Below are 23,568 nucleotides of genomic sequence, written 5' to 3' on the forward strand. Positions count from 1 at the left end.
AGAAAATAACATAAATGAGTGATCTTATGTATACACAACTTCATACAGGTAGAAGAGAATTTGTCTATGTATCATCCTGAAAAATGTGCTAACAAAGACAACACATTCAAGCATATCTACTTGACAAACTAGCATCTCTAAAAAAAAAAACTATCCAAGTGATAATCTCCATATTCAATAAATTCCAGTGGTTTTTCCATTACCTCTGAGATCAAAGATCTTTGTTTAGATGTTAAAGCACTTGATAAGGTTACCACTTCTTACCTTTCTAGTTTTCTTATACTCTCTTCCCTACTCTTCCCTATGATGCTGGGTGTTTCTTACAGTTCCTTACAATTGGAGACCATTGATCTCCCCAAAAGAAGTATGGTTAGGATATTGGGCAATGAATGGACTGTGACTCCAGAATGGTCTCCATGGGACCATAAACAGTCAATTAGGAAGCTAAAACTAAATTCAATGAGCAGATTGATGGTCATACAATCAAAGATTTTGAAATGATGACTTTAAAAGTCATCTAGATCAGTGGTGTCAAACTCAAATAGAAACAAGGACCACTGAACTATACATAAGGATCCATATATTAACATTATCTGTACTTATTGTATATTTATTTTGTTAAATATACCCAATTACACCTTAATTTTGTTTCACATGTACTTGGGAAGGTTGTGAACTGCAATCAGGCCGTGTGTTTGATACCTCTGTTGGAGACCAACACCAAAAATGACTCAGAAAGGAAGAATAACTTGCCTGGTGTCACACAGGGTGTAAGTGGAAGGATCAGGATTTGAGACTTGGTTTCAGACTTCAAATCCAATACTCTTTCCACTGCAGCACCATTTATTTGGACATTACTGGAAATGCCAACCACAAGATAAAGTGTAACTTATGACAGATTGGAAAATTAGTTTACAAGAAATTAAAGAGCTGTTTGCAGTAATACCATTATTACTCCTCTCTTGCTATAGCAATAGCTGCTATTCAGGAGCTCTTTTTTCAGGATAAGCAAGAGAAATGTTTACTTTTAAATCTTATACATCTATAAGTTTTCTGTGCATAAGAGGTTTTATTAAATTACCTTAAATTTAAAATTAACTTTCTTTTTATTAATTTGTTGTCCTCTTATAAGGGACTGAAAGGATTACACACACACACACACACACACACACACACATACACTTTTTTTTCCAAGGAAAATTTTACCATTAGACTAAGATGAGAGGCATTAAACATTTCAAAAAGAGGACCTCCAGATAGTCCAGCTATACATATAAATTTAACAACACTCTTACAAGTATAGCCAGAAATCTTATATGCTAGTTACAAAGGCTGACTTTAAAAAGAAACTAATAATGTAGAGTTACTCATTTTCAGTCCCTTAAAGTAACGCCAGTTGTCAACAGTTTCCCATGCTGAAATTTGGAATTTTCTTGCTTTGCAGCATGAAGTCAGATGTTTAACCCATATGACATTGTGCCTGAAGATACTTCCTGTCATATCTGAGAAACATCAGAGGATAGTAGCTAGATTTTTTTTTAATAAGTGTAGTTTTATGGGGGGGGGGGTTAACTAGATGAAAAATGCCATGACTTTCAAAGAGATAAATCAGTGTAATGAAAAGAATATTTGACTTGTAGTTAGAAAAGACATGAGTTCAAATCCTGTTTCCAGCACATCTTAGTTGTATACTGCCTCTCTGAATCTGGCCTTTCTTCATCTATAAGTGCAGATGATAATATCTATTACCTACTACGTCATGTGCATCTGCAAAGGACAAAGAAGATAAAATGTTATGCTCAACAAATTTCATAATACAATGTAAAATCATATTAAAAACAGTTCTATGTATATGCTTTATATATATATTTTTGCCATTGTTGTACCTAACTTGTCAGCATTTTTTTTTGCTTCTTTTGATATGAATATGTGATTAATATAATCATGTTGTCTTTCTAGTTTGTACCAATCTTGTAACCCTGATAAAAATTCAAGTTGGTTGCAGTGAATAATTTTTGGATCTACTGCTATAGTCTTTTGGTTAATATTTTACTTATAATTTAAAAATTGCTATTTGTTAGTGAAATTAATTTATCCCTGGTTTCAATATATTTGTATCATAAAAGGAATTTGGCAGAGCATTTTCTTTCTATATTTTTGAGACTATTTTTGTGTTGCATGGGCATGAATCACTTTTTTAAATTTTTATGTTTTGTTTATATATAATGATCAGTTTTAAAATTTATTTCCTCCCTCTATCCAGTGAGTGATCCCTTATAACAAAGAATAAAGAGAGGTCAAAAATCAGTGCAATAAAACTAACCAAGATACGTAACTGTCTATATATATATATATAGTATATGTTTTCCACACACATAACCCTCCACCTTTGAAATAAAGGAAGAGAGGTTCATTGATTGTTCTTTGAACATTTGATAGCAGTCACCTGGAAAGCCACCTAAGCCAAGGCTGTTTCCCTTTGGAGGTTTCTTTATGGCTTGTTTGCTTTCATTGTTTGAGATTGAGTTAATATCTCTATTATGGATTTTGTTAATTATTATAAACAATTCCCTATTTTTAAACTTTATTTTTTAATATGACATTTGAAAATATATTCGTCTTGATGCTATTTGAATAAGGTCATTCTGCTGTTATTTTTCACTCCTTACTATGTTTTTACAGGGAGTATTCATAAAAGCAAACATGGAAAACATTTCTGAAGAAGTAAACTTATGGCATTAAAGTCAGTTAACACACACACACACACTCCAACAAACACATACACGTAGAATCTAGGCATAGATGATAGTCAGTCACATAGGACTTGATGGTGACAAGATGATAAGCATGTAAAAAAGACTTAACAGATTTCAAATTCAATTTATCCCCAGTTCCCAACAATGCTTCTTTCTATAAGCATATCTAATCTAATAGTATAGAATTTATGAAAATGAGTCAATGAATTCAAACAAGGCAAATGCAATCAAGCAGCTTACTGAACAATCTATGCAGAGAGAATAACTTTGAAAATAGATATATTTTTGAAGTTGTACAAACAGTACGATTCAGTGGAAAACACACTGGATTTAAAACCAAGAGGGCCTAGATTGGAGCTTTGCTTTCACTGAATACCCGATCTTGAATTTTAAGCTCTCTGGGCCTCATTCTCATCTTTTAAACCAGAGTGCTGGATTAATGACTTCTGAGGTACCTTTTAGCTGTAAAGTTGAGATTTTATAAATATTAGGTCAGCAGAGGTACCTGGGAAATTTGCTAAATAAACTGATATCAAATACTCAGGTGATTTTTATAGTGTTCAATATTTTTCAAGGGCATGTGTAAAATTAACACCTCAGTTGACCAAACATATAGAAATACAATCTCCTTTAACATTTATTCAAAGTTCTATAAGAATTTGTAAAATAAAGTCTTTTGCCACAAAAAATCACTTCACGGTATTCACATATGAACTAGACCTTGGTAAAGATGAAAGGGAAAGTTAGTTAGCCCCATTCAAGACACTCTTAAGCCCAAATCTGCTCAACAGAAGCCTCCCTCAGACTGCTATCCTCACTGGCTCCCTGAGAGGATGGCAGTAGCCAGGGAATGCTGAAGAACTATCTTATTGCTGTTTTGACCTCATTATTCATGTCAAAGAATCCTTTTGGATCTTCTCATAAATCCTCTTAGTTGTACTGATGAAGGCTTTTTTTATGTATGTTGTCTTTACTGAGGTGTCCATGAAGATAAGTCCGTGGTTTAAACAAAAGCTTCCCCTTCTCTCTTTACTTCATCCGGATTCTGGATTACTTTTATTGCCAATCAGCATGAAGACTATAATCTAGTCGGAATGTTGATGGGCATCTTCCAGTCAGGTTGTCAAGGGACTGAAGCTATCTCACTATCAAGCAGGACCCCAGCAGCATCACAGTAAGAGCATCTTGAGACGGAGCAGAAAGACTTGCCAAGCTGTGTCAAAGACCTGGAGCTTGATCTGCTTGCCTTCAGTGGCAGTGAGGTGAGTCCCACACTCTACACTAATGGTCAGGTCACGTGTAGGCTGGAATCTAGTAAATTGCAGCAATAGACATGATTTACCAATCCTGTGTTGCCAATAATGAAGTACTTGAAGAGGCAGGCATGGGTCATAGTGGTATCTATGGTTGGCTGCAGCTCTGAGAAAAGCTGTTGGACCTAATTGCTATGGAAATTTCATGAGGAAACGAGCCCTGCCTTATAGTCCAACTGCAAAACAAGCAGGCAGATAGCTCTCTCCTCCTTTTAAATTATCAGTTTTGTTAACCTATAACTATGTATGGTACATTCTCACAATTCTATTTCTTCTCTGTTTGTTGTAATTATACTTTCTTCATTTTTAATATATTTCCTTCCTTTTTTTGATCAAGTTGATTCATAAATTTTCTTAATTTTTTCAAAGAACTAGCTTTAACTTTTACCACTTCTATAGTCTCCATTTTACCTATTTCTTGTCAAATATTTATGATTTCCTCTTCTATGCTTATTTTATTTTATTTTTTTGTTTTGAAATTTTTCACTTTTAGTTCACTAATCTTTTTTTTTCTATTTTGTAATTTTAAGAGATATTTTTACTCAGATTTAGTGCAAAACAGAAATATTGGCTTGCTATCTCATTATCATTGCTTTTTCATATATTTACCTTTTCTCTTATTTCCTCTCCAACAACTCATTATTTAGAATATTATAATGAAGTTTCTACTTAGGAATATATGTTTTGATTGTGTTCCCTGTATTACTATTTATTGGCTTTATGATCTGTAAAAGACATGTTTAATATTTCTGTTTTTTAATATTTATTTATAAGCTTTCTGTGACCTAGCACAGTCCATTTCTGTAAAGATGGCACATGATGTTGTTAAGTATATATATGTTCTTTAGTGTTTTCTTTTTTTTAATATAAATTTATTTATTTTTAGTTTTCAACATTTATTTCCACAAGTTTTTGAGTTCCAAATTTTCACCCCATCTCACCCTCCCCCCACCCCAAGATGGCATGCATTCTGAATATCCCTTCCCCTAGTCTGTCCTCTCTTCTATCTCTCTCCCCTTCTCTTATCCCCTTCCCCTTCTATTTTCCTGTAGGGCAGGATAGACTTCTGTATCCCATTTCCTATATTTCTTATTTCCCAGTAGCATGTGAAAACATTTTTTAAAACATGTTTTTCAAATTTTCTGTCTTCCTCCCTCCCCACCCACCCTCATTGAAAAGGAAAGCAACTCAATATAGGTTGTACATGTGCAGTTATGCAAAACACTTCCATAGTAGACATGTTGGGAAAAACTAACTCTATTTCCCTTAATCCTATCCTGCCATCCCATTTATTTTATTCTTTCTTTTGACCCTGTCCCTCCTCAGAAGTATTTACTTCTGATTACCCTCTTTCCCAATCTGCCCTCCTCTCTATCATCCCCCTGCTCTCTTGTCCCCTTCTTCCCCTATTTTCCTGTAGGGTAAGACAGATTTCCATACCCAATTGAATGTGTATGTTATTCCCTCCTTAAGCCAAATCCTATGAGAATAAGATTCACTCATTCCCTCTCACCTTCCCCCATTTGCCCTCGACTGTAAGAGACTTTTCTGGGGTTTTTTTGTGAGATAATTTACCCTATTCTACCTCTCCCTTTCTTCTTCTCCTAGTGTAATCCTCTCTCATCCCTTAATTTTATTCTCCAGATATGTCCCCTTAATCTTCAGCTCACCCTGTGCCCTCTATTTATCTATCTACATATACATACATATAATTTTTTCCCTCCAACTACCCTAATAATGACAAAGGTCTCATGAGTTATAAATATCATCTTTCCATGCAGGAATGTAAATAGTTCAATCTTAATAAGTCTTTATGATTTCTTTCCTGTTTACCTCTTCATGTTCCACTGGAGTCCTGTGTTTGAAAGTCAAATTTTCTATTCAGCTCTGGTCTTTTCATCAAGAATGCTTGAAAGTCCTCTATTTCACTGAATGACCATTTTTTCCCCTGAAGGATTATACTCAGCTTTGCTGGGTAGGTGATTCTTGGTTGTAATCCTATCTCCTTTGCCCTCTGGAATATTATATTCCATGCTCTGTGGTCCTTTAATGTAGAAGCTTCTAAATCTTGTGTTATCCTGATTGTGTTCCCACAGTACTCGAACTGTTTCCTTCTGGCAGCTTGTAATATTTTCTTCTTGACCTGGGAACTCTGGAATTTGGCTATAATATTCCTAGGAGTTTTCCTTTGGGGATCTCTTTCAGGAGGAGATGTGGATTCTTTCAATTTCTATTTTGCCCTCTGGTTCTAATATATCAGGGCAGTTTTCCTTGATAATTTCTTGAAAGATGATGTCTAGGCTCTTTTTTTGATCATGGCTTTCAGATAGTCCAATAATTTTTAAATTCTCTCTCCTGGATCTATTTTCCAGGTCTGTTGTTTTTCCAATGAGATATTTCACATTGTTTTCTAACTTTTCATTCTTTTGTATTTGTTCTACTGTATCATGATTTCTCATAAAGTCACTATCTTCCAATTGCTCTATTCTAATTTTTAAGGAAGTATTTTCTTCAGTAAGCTTTTGGACTTCCTTTTCCATTTGGCCAATTTTTCTTTTTAGGGCATTCTTCTCCTCATTGGCTTTTTGGACCTCTTCTGCCATTTGGGTTAGGCTATTTTTTAAGGTGTTATTTTCTTCAGTATTTTGGGGGTCCCCCTTAGGAAGATGTTGACTTGTTTTTCGTGATTTTCTTACATCACTCTCAGTTTTTCCTCTACTTCCCTTACTTGCTTCTCAAGATCCCTTTTGAGCTCTTCCAAGGCCTGGGACTGATTCATATTTTTCTTGGAGGCTTTGGATGTAGGAGCTTTGACTTTGTTGTCTTCTTCTGGTTGTATATTTTGATCTTCTTTTTCACCAAAGTAAGATAATATAGTCTGACTCTTTTTGCGCTGCTTGCTCATGATCCCAGCCAATTACTTGAGTTTTAAACTCTTTGTTAAGGTACGAATCTGCTTCCAATGTGGAGAATGTACTGTCCCAAGCTTTTTTGGGGGTTTGTACAGCTGTTTTCAGAGATACTTGTAGGGACCTGTAAATTTTCAGTTCTTGCAAGGTGGTATGATAAGGGGCAAGGTATTTACTCCTTTCCTGGCCTGTGACTACAAGTACTCCTTTCTGTCCTGTAACTGTGAGGAGGGGTTCCTCTCCACAGCTGCTACAAGCTCCACTAAGCCAGCACTCCTCCTCACCCCAGCACCGCCACCCAGAACTGTGGCCCAAATCCAAACATGGGCAAAGCAAGAGATTCCTGCCTCAGCACTGGCAAAGAGATCCCTGCAATCCTTTTCTGACCAGCCACTGGATTCCCTTTCAGTCGGGGCAGGAAGCTTGGGAAGCAGCTACCCCCCACCAGGGCCACGCTCTTGGGGAATGGAGCTCAGACCCTGCCTTCCTTTCTCAGCACTGACAGAAACAGACTTTTCCCACTGACCTTCTAAGTTGTCTTTGGCATTGGTGGATTGAGGAGTCTGGAAACCTCCACAGCTGCCCGAGATTCAGTCCTCTGAGGCCTGCTCCAGGTTCACTGCAGCCTGAGCGCCCATGCCGTGCTGCTCCCAGCCCAGCGTGATACACCTTTCTGATCAATCATCCAGGCTGTCTTGGGCTGGAAATTTGTTTCACTCTGTCTTTTTGTGCGTTCTGCCACTTCAGAATTTGTTTAGAGCCATTTTTTATGAGTATTTGGAGGGGTTTGGATGTGAGCTCAAGCAAGTCACTGCTTTCACTCTGCCATCTTGGCTCCGCCCCCTTAGTGTTTTCATTAATAGGATAACATATACCTTTCTACTCTATTTTCAACCATTTTTTCAGTTATATATTTTTATCCACTAGATTTATCTAGCCATGGGAGGGGAAGTTAACTATTATGTATGTTTGAATTCAATAACTTTTGTTTTATGAATGCATATTTAATGCATATGTGCTTAACTGTTTCATTATCTATGGTTCCTGTAAGCATGATGTAGTTTTGCTGTTTATCAATTTTAACAAAATGAATTTTTTTTTGCTTTGTCTGAAAATATGACTGCAATGCTTGTTTTTTTGCATCCCTTTGATATTTAGTAAATTTTGTTATAGCTTTTCATTTCCATTGTGTCTATTTTTCTTCAGTTTAAAAAAATACATTGTATGTTGTTTTGTTTTGCATTCTGCTATTCTTCCATTATACAGAAGATTCTGCCACCACTTTCAAAGTGAAGAACTCAAATTTGTCACTGAGAGAGAAGAGGGAATTGGCATGGGACTTTACAGGTAGACTGAATCATAATCCTGTGAATTGGATTGTATTCATGGCCATATGGATTAGGGCTTGAGAGAAGGGTTGAATGGAAGTTTGAAGAAAGTTTTTACTGCTGTTTAATGAGGGTTTGAATAAAACAACCTTGAGAGGCATTTCTGTCTTCTTGTTTTATGAATTCAACTTCAGTTATTCCATATCTGGTGGATACCTTTTTTTTTTTGTTTTTCCTGAGGTTTTAGATTTATTAAAGATTGTTGAAAACAACTTCACCATCTTGTAGGTCACAGTCTCCCAGAGATCACCAATGGTAGCTCAACAATCATATATGCCAAATATTTCAGTACTTTGGAAGGTAAATCATCAGAACCAACTGACTTGAACTCAACAGCCAGCTAGATCTCATTAATATTTTGTCTGGAATATCAACTCCCTCTTAGACAGTTTTGTTCTGCCCTTTGTAAGCCAAGTACTATACTCCTTGGCAAAGAAAACAGAGTTAAGCACTCTCTTTTCTATTGTCAGTTATCATTTTCCCCACATAGCCAGAGTCTAACCCTTTTTGTTATCAGTAGCTTTTCCAGCAGCCTGACTATTAGCATTCTATTAGCAATCCTGATACTATTCTAACAGGAATACATGTTTTGCATTCATCCTGTTATGTACCCTTGCTTTCACTTTTTTGTCTTTTAAAGATGAAGTTAGTTGGTGAGTCCCCTTTGCTTCCATAAGCAACTATCTCTTTTAGACAACTCCTCCTTTTCCTCATCAAAACTCTGTTTTTAGACTTTCATTCTTGAGAGCTTCCTATTCCTCTTGCATTGACTTCTCTCAGAAAATTTTGGTCTATGGCAGACCTGCACAACTTGTAAACTTCTTCAGGCCTCAGATAGGTTACACTAGAGAAAGACTGATGATGGCTGGTTGCCATGGGTCATATGACAGCCACCCGAAATCCTTTGGCAGGCCGTATGTTGTGCATGCCTGGTTTATGGGAATCTATCTTTCCTTTGAACCCTTTGTAAAGTCTCTAAAAAGAGGATTCATGTTGAATAATTTCCAGCTTTCTTTCCCATCAATAAGATGGGGTGGTCATTTCCAATTATACATCCCAGCAACCAGTTCCTCTTTGTTAGTGAAAAGCAGATTCAGAGTAAAATTTCCCTTGTTTGCTGCACTATCTTTTTGAAGGACAAAATTATCATTAAGGGAAGTATTACGTATTCTTCTTTTGATGAAAAGAGATCCAACAGATGTCTGTATAATCTAAATTTCCTGTAACTGCTATATTGTGCTTCTGTGATTTTTTTTAGTAGGTATTTTTATTATGTAATCTTAGGGCAGCACTGTTTCTCCATGTTGTTTTTCACCCAAATACTTTCCACCACTCCCTAGGTTTCATCACAGCAGCATATGTTCTCAATATACATACACACACACACACACACACACACACACACACATATATATATATATACATATATATGTACACATACATTCATACATATATATAATGCTACTCTGCCCCCATCCCTAATCCTTTTTACCCATCTTATTTTCTTTGAATAAGGTATCCAGAGCCACAGTACAATATGGGTCTCATCTGCCAAGTCTCAGTGATACCTACAAGGCCAAACTTGCTTCCTTGCATTAAGATCTTTAGATTGCTTGTTAATTTACATTTTATCCATTTGTGTATAAATATTCAAGGCTTTAGTTGGAGCAACATGTTCTCTGGAAAGTACTTAGACAAAACTGGTTTTCTCTCTATAACTTCCTGCTGTCCTGGTGAACTATGATGGGAAGAGGAGTCCAGGAGTAAAAAAAATTCTCTATTGGCATTTTTCAGGTAAAGACTGTGATTCGTGTATAAGTCCATGTTTCCTAAGAAAAGAATTGTGGATGAGCAAAAACACTTTCTCTAAAAAGAAAGGCTGTTGCACTGCTATTCCAAATGGATTCCCTCCAAAAAAACACTGTTAAAGACAGTTTGTCCATCCAAACCACCAAGTAATTTTGTACTAGATAATCACTGAATCCAGTGAGAGTTTGTGGCAAATAAATTACCCCCTGAGCATCTGCTGAACTGCATGGTCACTCATAAAGACCCATGACCACCTTAACTGCTTAACATGATAGTGGCAGGAATCTTTCCTTCGGAAATTGGTTATTAGGGTTTAGGACTATTAAGTTATTGCTAAATATTTTCCTTCCCCATGAATCATATTTATTCTGCAAAACTTTTGCTAGTGGGGATGCAATCATTAGGGGTTTCCTCAACTATAGTTTTTATGATTACATGTAAACACATACTAGTACAGAGCTTGGCAGTACTCTCTCCAATATTAATATATATGTGTATATGTATATATATATATATTATATATATATATATATATATATATACACACACACACACACACACACACATATACACATATATATATGTATATATATGCACCAGATTTCAATTGCAAGTTAATTTTTCTGGTGTTACCCTATGTACTATAAAATAATAAATCCATTGATATTCATGAGAAAGTTATCATTTTTAATGTTTATGTGGAAAGGAATAAACAATGGCCATGGTTCTCTCTGCTTTACGGATGGATGAAGCTCTGACCTATGTTCTTTATGTATCTTAAGATAGTAGGGGAAGTCTGCATAGTTTGAGAGTAAAGTAGTGTGAGTTGGCTGCTTTGTGCAGTGGTATGATAAATAAAATGCCGAATCTGAAGTCACAAAGATCTGGGTTTGAATCTCACCTTAGCCACTTTGGGTTTTTTTTGTATGATGCTGGTCAAGGTACTTTATTTTTGTGTCTATTTCCCTACCTGCAACTGGGAATAATGGTAGAACCTATTTTACAGGGCTGTTGTAGAGATGTCTGTATTGTACTCTGTAAACCTTAAAGTGACTAAAAAATGTGAGTTATTATTCCATTGTGCTACCCCATTCATAGACAAGATTTTGGTAGTAAGGAAAAATTGTAGCACTGGAAGTCCTTCCTCTAATCAAACCTGGGTTTTAATTTTTAATTTTTGCATACTAATTTTCAAACACACACAAAAAAGTTATGCGATCACAAGAGAGCTAAAAATTGGAACAGATTCTTTAAGGCCTGTCAGTCTTATTTTGCCCACCTTTATCTGGAGACATGTTGCATAGTTTTTTAGACTACTGATATATTTGAATTTATTGAGTGTATTCAGTTTATAATATTTTTTAAAGAGGTAATGTGGTGTAACAGAGAGTTAGAATTTGAATCAATATGATCTCGGTTCAAATCCCTGCCTCTGACACTTGACAGTATTCCTGGACTTAATCTCTTTAAGCCTCAAGCTATCCTTGAGGATTACATTATACATGGGTTGCAATCTACATCAGAAGACAGAGTTTCCCACACCAAAGCAATCACAGATCCTTTCGTATTCCTGTAGTAATTTTTTAAAAACAGGAAAACAGGAGAGAAGTAGGTAACAGGAAGGTGTTCTTTGCTGAACTATTCATGTTCATGTGTATTTGTGCCTGACAGATGAACAGAGAAAGACACTGATTGAGAGAGAGAAATAAAGACAGAGACAGAGACAGAGACAAAGAAAGAGGAGACACCGTTGTAGCACCTTATTGAGGCAGTACAGGAGAATAGGCCAGATATTAAAGAAATCTTAAAGAGACAAAACTACATTGGCCAAAAAGAAATGACCCTGGGTATAGCAGTCTAAAGTCAGAAGGCCCAAACCAATCTCTATTTCATTTTTATTATAACTTAACCAACAACCAATTCATGCTTCACAATTTTGAGAATTTACAATTATGGATTTTACTAGAAACAACATGAGGAAAAAACCTGACAACTTGAAAAAGCTTTATTGAATATAGTCCCACATCCCCTATTTACAGAGAAGTCATTTAAAGATGTAAACAAGCAAGGTTATATAAACTTAATAGTATTTATACTCATAGAATGTGGAAAATTTTATAAAGCCCATATTAAACTATTCACTATTTGAAATATCCTTTTTTTTTTTTTGTATTTGCTAATAGTGAGGATTCTGAGCTTTAGCTTCTTCTTGACCAATATTCAGGACAGATGGTTTCATATGAAGTCCATGTGAAGAAGAAACAAATTTGAGTAAATATCAAAGTCCATTGAGATACTTTTGCATCTAGTTCTTTCCTCTGGCCTCTATAAAAGACAATAACAAATCATACAGATTAAGACCAACTGAGAATAATTATAATTAATTACATATACATATTTCTTAGTCCCACAATTGTCTTTTTATGCCTGATTTGATTTGTTGAGCAGAAAAGCTATTTTTATTGTGTTGTTAGTATAAACAGTATATAAACCTACAAATGTTTCATACATTTTGTTCAAATATACTTAAGTTTACATAAGGTTTAAATAATTTTCTCATACTTATGAAAAAAGAAATGCATTTATATGAATATAAAAATTGATCTCAATGCTATATCGAAATACATTGATAAAGCATAAAGTAGCTCATTACTGCCTTTACCATTCACTGTTTGGATCCATAATACTTAACACCACAACCCAAGGAGCTAGGTAAATAATTGTGCCCTTCCTGGTTACTTTCAAAGGCCTATTTTAAGACAAGAATGTCTTATTTGGAACTGGTGGTTCCTCGAACACCTGGCTGATACCACCATTGCCCATGCAGCATTTTTTGTAGTTACTTAAGAAGGCTTCTCCTCAGGGACTACAGCCATGTGTCTGAGAGATTCTGTGTGAACTACTAGCCAGAACTAATGCATATCTGTAACCCTGTTTCAAAATGGAACTACTAGACCCAGTGACATTATGCATGGAGTAAAAGAGGAGAGGGGTTATATTATCCTCTTCCTTTCATGCATTATTTCCTCATGTTTCAAGCAGTTCCTCCTGTAGGCTTAGGCAAGCTTACTTTTTGAACCCCAAAGTTGGAGAAACAGGTTCCATGTTATCATCAAGAATTAATTCTCATTTGCTTTTGAAAATCTGTGTTGTGTAGAACGTAGTGCAAATTGTTTTCACAAGAAATCATGTAATTACATTGTATATATAACCTACTGCATTTTAATAACTGACAGAGATAAAGAAACCTATTAAATCTGGCCAAACAGATTATAGCATGAAACCTCACTAATTTACAATGAATGTCATTTACTTATGGAAAAAACCTCTCTTACAAAAATTTCATCATAATAACAAATGTTTGCTTTTTCAAAAAATGAAAACATACCGACCTATTTGATCAATAATTTATCATTTTTCGAAGGGCATCATAACATTTCCATTTGTCTGGGATATAGAATGTCTCAAAGATATGAGGAAATGGTGTATCATATCCACACACTCTTGAAATTGGTGCCTCAAGATTCAAGAAACACTCTTCCTATAAATAAAGATTGAAGTTAATTTCAATAATTTTTTTTAAACTTAAAGATCTTAAATCAATTTTAAAAATAGTGACTTTTGGCAAACCACTAAATAAGAAAATCACTATAGCTAGCTTAGCCTTCTTTTAAAATGTCCTTGGTTAATTTAAAACAAAATTAAACAGCACTCTACAGTTAACTTTTTCAATTTTGTCTCTGGATAATATACATCCAGATCCAATTTTAGTATTTCTACCATAAACCAACACTATGCCAGAAATAATATTCAACATCTTATACTAAATAGTACTTTCCATTTTCAAAGTGATTTCCAAGCATTACTCAATTCTCCTTATATCTGACCAAAAGTCCACTTTTCAACAATATCGAAGCAAGATTTTTTTTCTTAAAGTACTCTCAAAAAAGTAGTAGGGGAAATCAAATCATCTGCAAATGGTTACCAATTGTTCAAAATATAAAACCAGTACAGTGCTCCCAACTCCAGTAGGACTACAGAGAGGAATGTTTTCAGAAATAAACTTTATACAAATCAGAGACCTAGGCTTAGAGTAAAAAATGTAAAATCTTAAGAACTTTACCTTAAACATACAGATGACTCTGTAAGTTAAAATATAAGCAAAACAGTAATGCCAATTTGGTGTAAGCTTTTAATAAAGAAAACCTTTTTATTTTTTTTTTTACTTACACAACATTTTTTGACAGTAATCTTCAGCAGCCATGGCTTATTTTCTCAATTTCTACCCTCTCTGCATATTCCTTTAAAATTCATAGGTCTACTAGGTATGGAATGGACATGAATACAGAATCCAAACCACATAAGTAGTAAAGAATAATCATTATGACTTACTAAAACCTGATAAAAATGTATTTTTTTAATTTCTTCCTGGTTTTTGTTAATACTACAGAGAAATGATTATGATTTTTGTAGGCATATTTTGTATCTTGTTACATTACTGAAGGTATTAATCATTTCAACTAATTTCTTTGCTGATTCTCTGGTTTCTCTAGGTTCATCATCATGTTATTCATAAACAATTATCATTTTATGTTCTTTTTGCTGATGTTTAAATCCTTTTTTTTCTTTTGTTTTATTGCTATTGCTGGCATTTCTAGAAATGTGTTAAATAATAGTAGGGAGAGGAGGTATTTTTGCTTTATTTCTGTTAATATTCTTGGTTTTAGGTATGTGCATTTGACTATATTAAAGAATGGCTTTTCCCTGCCTTTGCTTTTAAGGTTTCTTTGTTTTTGTTTTTTAACATGAATACATACTATATGTAGTCCTAGATTTTTTTCTTCATCTATTAGAATAATCATTAGGTTTTATAAACATTATTTTTATTTAGATAATTATACAAATTGCTTTCCTGATGTTGAGCTATCATTGCTTCAATGAGATGAATTCAATTTGGACATAATAAATCATTTATTGATATATTATAGTAGTCTGAAGAGGCAAATGTCTGAAGTAAAATAACAAGTGTTGTTTGGGGAAGGGGAACACAGAGAGAATTAGTTCAGGCCTGAGAGACAGAAAGAAGAAACAAGGAATACCAGGACCTGGCCTGGGAAATTAAGAGGTTCATTAGGAAATGGAGAAAACCTGATCAAAAGCTAGAGTCAGTAAAATTAAGAGTGATTCTAGCTTAGGGGTGGGGAGCCTATGGCCTTGAGGCCACATGTGGCTTTCTAGGTCCTTGGGTGTGAGGCCAAGTTTTACAGAATCCTTTTATAAAGGGGATTTGTTCTGTGAAATTTGGAATCAAAGGGCTGCACTTGAGGACCTATAGGGCCACATGTGGTCTCGAGGACGCAAGCTCCGCACCCGTGCTCTACAATGAGGATAGATGGGGGGAAAAAAGGCAAGATCTGGAGAGATGAAAGGGCAGACAAAATGTCACTTAGTAGTGGTGAAGGTGGAGGTTTTAGGTAGGAGGGGGCAGAAGGAGGACATATAAGAGCCTAAAGTAAAAGAAATTCCACAACAGGACCACTTTATGTATTTGATATATCAACAGCCATCAGGTAGGAAATGGATCTGATAGAGGGCACAAAACAGGCATCAATCACATCGCTATTTGAGAGATACTGAGAAAATAAATGCTTTCAAATTAGAATCCCAAATGAAATATGGTCATCCCACTTGTTTTTTCAAACACCATTTTTTTCTTAAAAATAAAAAGTTATCCTAGGCATAGATTCTTTTCAGCACAGATGGAGATAATTTTGCATCTCTGACCTCTAAATGAGAGAAAATAAGACACAGTCCATTATTTAGCTGTGAGCTACCTTGCTATGGGATTTCTGAGGAGAAAAGTTTAAAGTAGGTTTGGAAAAAAAACAAATATTTTCTATATTCATAATTGCTTTCAGCTGATGTACTTCTTTTCCCATGTCTCTACAGTTAAAAAAAAAAGATAGCACATCCAGCTTGGAATTCTTATATCATAACTGCAATGTGGTATAATGAGAAACACACTGTGAGCAAAAATGGGTATATACTGTTTACTGGAGCACTTAAAGAAATCATAAGTCTGAGTTTCCTTATCTGCATAAAGATGAAAATGATCATCTCAAAGTTAAGCAGCAAAGTAATAATAGATACGTATATTTTAAGTTTCTTTGAAAATGTGAAATGCTAAGTAAATAAGCATTGTTGTTATTGTTCAGTCATTTCAGTAGTGTCTAACTCGTTGTGACCCCGTTTGGGATTTTCTTGGTAAAGATACTGGGGGGATTTGCCATTTCCTTCTCCAGCTCATTTTATAGATGAGGAAACTAAGGCAAGCAGGGTTAAGTGACTCACCCAAGGTCACTCGTCTAGGAAGTGTCTGAGGCCAAACTTGAACTTAGGAAGATGAGTCTTCCTGACTCTAGGCCCAGTCCTTTACCCACTGTACCACCTACCTGGTCCATATTATATTACTGTTAACACTACGTGAAATATTAGAACATTAATATGATTCTGAAAACAATTCAGCTATAGAGGAGAATCACAAATATATATTAGGTCACACAGTTCACAGAGACACTTCTCTTGAAGGAGAAAACTATCTGGATGAAATGACCTGAAGAGATCTATGAAAATGGGATGCATGCTCTGTTATTATATCAATAGCATCATTATCTCTATTAATATCAATAAGTTACATCAATATAAAAATTTACAGTTTAAATTGGCGTTTCCTCATAATACTTTTGTGAAGTATTCTTATTTTCAAAATGAGGGCACAATTGAGAGAAAAGTGAACCCCTGAGGTTCACAGGGATAAAGTAGGGTATCCAAGTGGTGAAAGCTGGACATGATTAAGCATATAACCAAAATCTTCTGACTTTGCAGCTCAAGGTTAAACTATAACAAATATTTAACTTTCATTAATTTTTTAGTGTGGAATAAGAATACAAAGAAGATATTTTGCCTCCACATGTAGTTAAATAGGTAAATACCTTAATCAGAAGCACACAAATTAAACCCTATACAGATCTATTTATAAGGCACTAATAATCTTTGGTACATTTGTTAGTTTTCACACTGAAGTACTTTAGTTCACATCAGACACATTTTAGTTCCTATTATGTAAATTCAAAACTTTCACTGCTGTGGAATCAATTTCTAAACATGAGGCTATACATAAGTGTGACATATTATTGCAAATTTGTCAAGAGAGTTTGCCAGTGGTCAGAATAGCCAGCAGATGAGGAAATAGATTGTGGTGTCCTGAATCACACTTCTTCAACAAATGAGTCATAGAAACCTGTGAAGGCACTACCCTTTACAGGGGGAAATCAATTCTGCTGCTGAATTAAAACTTCAATAATGTTCATTAAAAAGAAAAAAAAACCTTTCCTAACAGAAAAGGTATTGTTTCTTTTTATTTTTTGTTATTGATACATTTTGTTTTACATCACCTACATTTTACGATATATCTCACTCCTCCCTTCCTAAACAGCCATCCCTTATAATAAAGAGTAAAAACAAGGGGAAAAAGTTCAGCAAAATTAACTGACTTACTAGAAGACTGATATTATACTCAAAGTTTCACATCCATAGTCCTCCACCTCTACAAAGATACAAAAGTGGTGGCATTTCCTTGAGGTCACACTTGGTCACTATGATTTTGCATCATACAGTTTCAATTGTTTTTGTTGTTCTCTACATTTAGATATTTTTAAACATGTGTTCCAAATATTATCAACTTTATTCATGCTTCGAAACATTACTTTAAAACAAAATAATGCCTATAATACTTTAAAACAAAATTTCTACATGTGACCACCAAATTCTTTACAATATATACTCCTCCCATCTTAGCCCCCAACTCAAATGCAGATGCAAAATCTGTCTCCAACTAAAGAGTACCACCAAGAGACATTAAATATAAGTCAGATATTCTAATACTCAATAAATATTGCTGAAAGCATAGAATAAATAGAAACATGTACTGATTAAAATAAGGTAAAATCAAGAATATTAAGGCTTCAATAGCATCTGGCAAAACATCTTAAAATATTCTAGTGAAATCTGAATATTCTAGCTAAAACTTTCATATGAAATTATGATCTTAATGCAGTTTTTAGCAATGATATTTAAGATAGATGAGGAGTCTTCAATATCTGTCACTATAAAAAAATTTCTGGGTTTTTTTCCTCATATGGAAAATTACTAGCAATTTGGCATCAGTATAATTTTCACTCTCAAAAATTTCTTTCAGATAGTTGAACAAAATTTTAGGTTACCATTAAAATTCAGATTTTAAATAACTTAAAATGTGAAACAAGCATATTTTTCAATGTTATAATTTCCGACCTAAATAGTCAGGGCAAGATGCAGTCTAGCTTAACTTTGTTAGGTGACCAATAGTGACAATTGTTTCAGAATATAAATATGTTCAGAGAAAGCTCCCATTTTTTCCAAGAATGAGTTCTACAGACATAAAATCAGAGTAAACCTAATCAAAATTTAAAATAAAAACTTCACTTAAATTTGGTAGAACTTTTTTTTTATAGACAATAATGAACACTGCATTTTCCCCTAATATTTCTAAGTCAGTTCTTTAAAGCTCGAGATGGAGTAAAACAGAAGGAAACAAAACTAGAAAACAAATGCTAGAATCTATAATATCATTTGAAAGTATTTCATCACAAAATCAATTATAAAATCACAAAGGTTCAAATCAGCCAAACTTAATTCACTTTGATATTATTTAATCATGAAGATTTAGAGTACAGGCTCTGTTTCTGTATATAAACTTTATCATGCACTAGTATAGTTCTCCCTTAGAATCACAGCAACTTAGAAACCAAATAAAAACATAAACATTTCCATTTGGAGATCTTGGATAGAGATTAATAGCTAAAAACAAACCAAAAAAAGTCAATCCTCAACAAAAATCGTTTTGTATGCTATATGCTAGGTATTTAAACCTACCAAAGAAGTTTTTGGCTAGAAAAAAAGTGTTGATTAAATTCTTTTGAGTTGGATTTAATACAACTTATTTTGACATTTAAAATTTACTTGTGATAAAAAAAAATGCTTTTGTTAAAATAATCTGTATACACTAATGGAAAACAGTAAAATCTCCAGAGAAACTAAAGCTTCTCAAATTGTATATTTCAAAATGCTTCCTGATAGATGAAAAAAATCAGCTTAAGTAAAATTCTAAAATGAAATTAGAGAACAGATGTGTATGTATATATGTATACACACACCTATATATACTGTAAAATTGAAGGAAAAAAACTATATGGACAGGAATGACTCCTCAGCAATGGGTCACTTTGAGATGAAATTAATTCCTGAAAGGTAGGAATTTATTTAGTCCATTTTTTTTTCTATTTTGGTTTGCTCAGCAGCAAGTAGCTTAACATATTTTCATAAAGCTACTTTTAATAGCGCTACAAAGCATATGATTTCCATGCTTGTTTTTCACTTTTTCAATGTTTATATAGCATTCTAACACCACCACATGGTGCTGGGCTATCTAAACCAGTAGTATAGCAAATGGAGCTTACAAAGACCCAAGGAAAGCAATGTTACTACCCTCAAGTGGTCTGTAACACCAGAAATATTCTCAGGGTCCTTTTAAATTTTTGCCATTCAAACTATGTTAAAAAAGGATTTTATTTCACTTTCTTAACTTTGTCCATATTTCCATTTTTTTCTTTCAGATTAGTTTCAAACCGATGGTGATAAGAATGATTTTCCCCCACGTACTATCTCTCTGCTAAGTTTGAGAGGTTACCTTAAAAAAGCAAAACCCTGGATAAAATATCCAATTTAAAATGCATTGTATTCTCCTATGCAATAGGGTTTTTTTTAGTTTTTTTAATTTATATAATTAGTTTATATAATCACAATACTAAAATTAATTGTTATAAAGACCATTTAATGAGCTTCAATGCAGCAAATTTCCATTGTGCCTCTACAACGTTCAAAGGCCTATCTTGGGTAATGAGAAGATTCAAAGATGAACAAGAAAGTCTCTCAGCCAAAGGCATACACAGCCTACTAGCAAAAAATTCAAACCAACTGATAATGCTCTAGCTAGAGAATTTCAAATATGTACTTTACTTATTTTTTTTCAGTGAATTAACTGCTTTTTTTGTTTGTTTGTTTGAATTGAACTGATTGGCTAGACTCAGCCACATAACCTTAAGGTTAAGATTGGCTTTTCTGAATAAATGAAAGACCCATAAATGACAGACCCATTGATTTATTTAGAATTTTATTTGTAGAAATAAATCTGTTTTAATTTAATCACAATGAATAGCTGAAATGAAGCATAAAGCTTTGCAACATTAGTAAACATTGTTAAAAATCATTTACTTAGGATTCCAGTAATTGAATAATTTGACATGGAATGGTTCAAAGTTTTATTTTCCATCATCACCAGCAGAAGACTATGTGAAAATGATCTTAATAGTAGAAACAAATTTGCAGGAGAAATAGCTAACCTATTTGAGACATAAACAGTTTCCAAGTTCTTTGTCTTTAAAGAGATAGTTGTTACAAACAGGTACATTACATATAAAGATTTTTCTGTTCATTAAAGCAGATCATTGAAGCTGGACTTCTATTTGTAAATGTTTATTTATAGTTATTATGATTATGAGTACTTAAGTATAACAACATACTATCAAACTATTCTGATTTGGAAATAGATTTTTCCACAAATTAATCCAAATTGTTTGGTACTTACTATGTATTACATACATATGGTGTGAAGCAGTTGAAGATAAAAAGAATGAAAACAATATAGTCCTTGAACCTAAGAAATTTGCAAATGAATAAGGAGGATGAGGCATATACATAGATAAATAAATAAGTAAGGGCAAAAAGAAAGAGAAGGGAAAGACCTTTAGGAAAATTTGAGAAATCAGAGCATTTTGAGATGGGAGAAGGGTGGCTCAGGGAAAGTTTCATAGAAGTACCTAACAGACAGAATAAGGAGGGAAAGAAATATTTCAAAAGTCAGAGAGAACATTTCTCTATGTTCTAGGCATGTGATATCTGAAGTGAATATACAGAGGTGGAAGAATATTGTCTCTTACAACAATATAGGGGAACATCTTGTGGTGAAAAGAAATAGTATGATATAAAATAGAAAAGGTGAACTTGAGTTACATTATGGAATGCCTTAAATATGACATGGCTAAAATGTCTTACTCCATAAATACAGGTTCAGGTGCTGACAGGACGCAAGGAAGGTTTACAGGTGAGTAGGTTGATGAACTGAGAGGTCAGTGTATTATAGAAAATTTCATATTTGAGATGTTAAAGAGATATACAAATTGAAGAAATAAGAATCAGCATCTACACTTTTCCAAAGTAGCATGGTACAGTGGAAAGAAGTTCAGAATCAGATTCTTAAGCTGGTTCTGTCACTAATTCCCTGGATAACCATAAAAAAGACATTTTATGACCCTAAATTTTCCTACTTTGTAAAATGAGCAGTAGGTGATTTTTAAGTTCACTTCCAGCTTTACAACTCTATGGAATTTATAGAGTTGTGAGAGATGAGGAGAATAAAGAGGGAATATTTTTTAGGGGGAGGGGCTACAAATATTTTGGTCAATATAAAATTGTCAGTTGTTTGGCAGTACATTAAGTATTTGCTGTCACAATGTAGTGGATTTTAGTATGCAATTTAGATATAATTGCAAAGCCAAATTCCAAGCTGCACTTCCAAAGGAGAGACTGGGGAATGGGAAATGGGTTCCAGACAATTCTGTAATTAGAAGTAAAGTAAAGGATACATTTTATTAATGTACTTATAAGGGACAATAATATCCATGTCAGTTTTTATAAAACAATATAAAAATATTTAACCAATGAAATTTGTCTGCCTTATCCTGAAGTTAAATATGTGAATTTAATTAAGAACCTATACTAAATATCAAGGTGTAAAGCAAAATGGCAATGTTTCCCCCTAAAACATAAGAATTTACATATAGGTCATATGCAACCTATCATTATATGTATACCTACACAATGACAAAAATGCATAAATACGGCATGAACGCATTCAGAAGAAATACTTTTTTTCTTTTCTGATAAGTGAAGAAAAATAATGCATGCAACACTGCAACCAGAAGTTCCTATTTATAAGTGTGCAGAAATTGCCCTACAAATTAAATTGTATTATGCAATATAAAATGCAAATTGCAGAACTACAACTGTGGGCTTCCTTTCCTGAGCTTTTTGTAATGTTAGTTAATAATGAAGGCAGAGAATTTATTTGGTATTTTTTCCCTTAAGAACTTTGAGGTATAGGGCATGGTGGAAAGGGGATCAGTGAAAGAGAAAAGAGAAGGTATGCTACTGTTAGAGAAGGCTATTCAATGCAGCCTGCAGAGTAGTAGGATTCATGACTGGATTCAGCCTCAGGGCAGTGGAATTTAGAGGACAATTTTTTTTTAAGTAATTGCTTTTTTTTTTTAATTAAGCAATTTAAAAATTGGTTAAAATTATATTTTGACAGTATTTGGACTCATTTGGCAGTATAGAAACAACTGGCTTTACTTAGTAAGAATAATCAGTAAAACCAGGAAACTACGTGATAATGTGCCTTCTCACTTCATTAACTTTGCTTCTTAGCCCATCTGTCCCCCCTCCCTTTTCCCAGGTGAACTGCTTCCTGATCTGGGCTTCTCCTGCTCTTTTCCACCCCCTAGTGGTGCCCCATCCCTGTCGGATGGGATGGCAGGGACCCTGTCCACTCTGCTGAATTTATCTTAACTATTTTTTTTATTATTATTTTCACTTCAAAGATTTTAAAGTTGATTTGAGAAGTGTTTTGTGATGTCTGCACAAACTGTTAATTACAAATCTGGCTGCTTATTTGAGTGCAGAGGTCCAGTTTCAATCTTGTTTTGTTTTGTTTCTTTAAAAAGGCTCCTACAGATAATCTAATAAAATAATAGCCGATTTCATATCTGCATTGATTTTAAAAACACAGTACTCTCAAAATGCTTATAAGGTTTTTTGTTTTATTTTGTTTTAACATTGTCTGGAGTTGAGACAGTTTGTAATTAAATACTCAACATGTTTATATCTGATCCAGTTAACAATTCACACATTGCTCACAATAAACTTTAGGCACAAATACAGAGACGTTTTATTTTTTAAATCTAATATTAGAATACTGTGGATAGATACATACATAGATAGATGGAGGGTGGATGGATGGATGTGTGGTATATCTGTGTGTAAAAATATATAATAAATATGCCAGTCTAATCCACGAATTCTTTTGTTTTACACATTCATGAAGATCTCTCCACATTTATACCAGTCCCATAAAATTTACCTTTAATATAACTATCCTTATCATTATTATATTCATTAT

General features: G+C 34.0%; 1 long non-coding RNA gene and 1 pseudogene across 1 annotated transcript in view; both read right to left on the bottom strand.

Moving 5' to 3' along the window:
• Positions 1-3,617: 3,617 nt before the first annotated feature.
• On the bottom strand, positions 3,618-4,149 carry LOC110196581 (ras-related protein Rab-2A pseudogene; annotated as a pseudogene).
• A 7,904-nt stretch (positions 4,150-12,053) lies between these two features.
• Positions 12,054-23,568, bottom strand: part of LOC110196601 (uncharacterized) — an 84,582-nt gene continuing 73,067 nt past the window's right edge. The window contains exons 2-3 of the long non-coding RNA XR_002321264.2: positions 13,568-13,716; positions 12,054-12,500 (exon numbers count right to left, since the gene is read on the bottom strand). This is a non-coding gene — a long non-coding RNA (uncharacterized LOC110196601). The remainder of the gene's footprint in view (positions 12,501-13,567; positions 13,717-23,568) is intronic.

This window comes from Phascolarctos cinereus, unplaced genomic scaffold, assembly GCF_003287225.1.
Source record: "Phascolarctos cinereus isolate Bilbo 61053 unplaced genomic scaffold, phaCin_HiC Scaffold_5;HRSCAF=322, whole genome shotgun sequence".
Taxonomy (NCBI): Eukaryota; Metazoa; Chordata; class Mammalia; order Diprotodontia; family Phascolarctidae; genus Phascolarctos; species Phascolarctos cinereus.